Consider the following 2739-nt stretch of genomic DNA (forward strand, 5'->3'; position numbering starts at 1 on the left):
CATCCTGTTGCTCAGATTAGGTAATTTTCTTCTTGTTTTGTTTTCAAAAATTTTTCAAAAAATTTTCAAAATCTTTCAAAAATTTTTCTTTTGTTTTCGAAAAAAAAATAATAATAATAAAAATAATGTTTTCAAAATAAATTATTCTATGGCTTCAAACTTTCAAGAATGAATTCTAGAGTTTCATGGTAACATGTTGAATCCTATCTGGCTGAAAAGCCATACCCAAACTCCTTTGGATTGGTCTTCAACTAATCACCTCATGGATGTAAATCCATTCTAAGCTTGAATGGCTATTAAGCCATGTCTGACCCTTTGATTGAAGCTTTAGACTAAAGAGTACAAGATCCTGGAATTCATATTAAGATTTTGAAATCCTTATTTTGTTTTTCATAATAATTTCGAAAAAAAATACAAAAAAATTATAAAATCATAAAAATAAAAATATCTTGTGTTTTTGTTTGAGTCTTGAGTCATGTTATAAGTTTGGTGTCAATTGCATACTCATATTGCATTTTTTCGAAAACTCTCATGCATTCATAGTGTTCTTCATGATCTTCAAGTTGTTCTTGGTAAGTCTTCTTGTTTGATCTTTGCATTTGCATGTTTTGTGTCTTTTCTTATTTTTCATATGCATTATTGAATTCTTAGTGTCTAAACATTAAAGAATTCTAAGTTTAGTGTCTTGCATGTTTCTTTGCATTAAAAATTTTTCAAAAATATGTTCTTGATGTTCATCATGATCTTCATAGTGTTCTTGGTGTTCATCTTGACATTCATAGCATTCTTCCATGCATCACATGTTTTGATCTAAAATTCTCATGCATTGCATAATTTTCATGTTTTTCTCTCTCATCATAAAAATTCAAAAATCAAAAAAATATCTTTCCCTCTTTTCTCTCATAATTTCGAAAATTAGATTTGACTTTTTCAAAACTTTTTAAAAATCTAGTTGTTTTTATGAGTCAAATCAAATTTTCAATTTAAAATCTCATCTTTTTCAAAAATCTTTTTCAAAAATCAAATCCTTTTTAAAATTAATTTCAATCATATCTTTTCAAAAATATCTTCTTATCTCATCTTTTTTTTCAAAAAAATTTGATTTCAAATATCTTTTCTAACTTCCTAACTCTTATCTTTTCAAAATTTGTTTCAACTAACTAACTAACTTTTTGTTTGTTTCTTATCTTTTTCAAAACTACCTAACTAACTCTCTCTCTCTAATTTTCGAAAATATCTCCCCCCTTTTCAAAATTTCTTTTTAATTAACTAATTATTTTAAATTCTTATTTTAATTTTCGAAATTACTAACATTTTTCAAAAACCATTTTCAAAAATCACTAACTCTTTTTCAAAAATAATTTTGAAAATTCACCTTCTTCCTCATCTCCTCTTATTTATTTATTCATCTACTAACACTTCATCTCACACAAATTCGAACCCCCTCTTCTATCTGTCTTCGAATTTTTTCTTCTTCCCTTTTTCTACTAACAATAAGGAACCTCTTTACTGTGACATAGAGGATTCCTCTTCTTTTCTTGTTTTTTTCTCTTTCTTATGAGCAGGAACAAGGAAAAAGGCATTCTTGTTGAAGCTGATCCAGAACCTGAAAGGACTCTGAAGAGGAAACTAAGAGAAGCTAATTACAACAACCCAGAGACAACTTGATTGAAAATTTCGAACAAGTAAAGGAGATGGCAGCCGAACCCAACAACAATGCAAGGAGAATGCTTGGTGACTTTACTGCACCAAATTCAAATTTACATGGAAGAAGCATCTCCATTCCTACCATTGGAGCAAACAATTTTGAGCTGAAACCTCAGCTAGTTTCTCTGATGCAGCAGAACTGCAAGTTTCATGGACTTCCATCTGAAGATCCTTTTCAGTTCTTAACTGAATTCTTGCAGATCTGTGATACTGTTAAGACTAATGGAGTAGATCCTGAAGTCTACAAGCTCATGATTTTTCCCTTTTGCTGTAAGAGACAGAGCTAGAATATGGTTGGACTCTCAACCTAAAGACAGCCTGAATCTTGGGATAAGCTGGTCACGGCTTTCTTAGCCAAGTTCTTTCCTCCTCAAAAGCTGAGCAAGCTTAGAGTGGATGTTCAAATCTTCAAACAAAAAGATGGTGAATCCCTCTATGAAGCTTGGGAAAGATACAAACAGTTGACCAAAAAGTGTCCTTCTGACATGCTTTCAGAATGGACCATCCTGGATATATTCTATGATGGTTTATCTGAGTTATCAAAGATGTCATTGGATACTTCTGCAGGTGATCCATTTACCTAAAGAAAACGCCTGCAGAAGCTCAAGAACTCATAGACATGGTTGCTAATAACCAGTTCATGTACACTTCTGAGAGGAATCCTGTGAGTAATGGGACGCCTATGAAGAAGGGAGTTCTTGAAGTTGATACTCTGAATGCCATATTGGCTCAGAACAAAATATTGACTCAGCAAGTCAATATGATTTCTCAGAGTCTGAATGGAATGCAAGCTACATCCAACAGTACTCAAGAGGCTTCTTATGAAGAAGAAGCTTATGATCCTGAAAACCCTGCAATAGCAGAGGTGAATTACTTAGGTGAACCTTATGGAAACACCTATAATCCATCATGGAGAAATCATCCAAATCTCATATGGAAGGATCAAAGGCCTCAACAAGGCTTTAATAATGGTGGAAGAAAACAGGTTTAGCAATAGCAAGCCTTTTCCATCATCCACTCAGCAACAGACAG

General features: G+C 32.3%; 1 non-coding gene across 1 annotated transcript; it reads right to left on the reverse strand.

The window, feature by feature from the left end:
- Positions 1-2090: 2090 nt before the first annotated feature.
- On the reverse strand, positions 2091-2198 carry LOC112760469 (small nucleolar RNA R71). The gene has a single exon (XR_003180907.1). It is a non-coding gene; the product is annotated as a small nucleolar RNA R71 (small nucleolar RNA).
- Between the last annotated feature and the right edge of the window lie 541 nt (positions 2199-2739).

The sequence above is a fragment of the Arachis hypogaea genome, chromosome 16 (genome assembly GCF_003086295.3).
Source record: "Arachis hypogaea cultivar Tifrunner chromosome 16, arahy.Tifrunner.gnm2.J5K5, whole genome shotgun sequence".
Taxonomy (NCBI): Eukaryota; Viridiplantae; Streptophyta; class Magnoliopsida; order Fabales; family Fabaceae; genus Arachis; species Arachis hypogaea.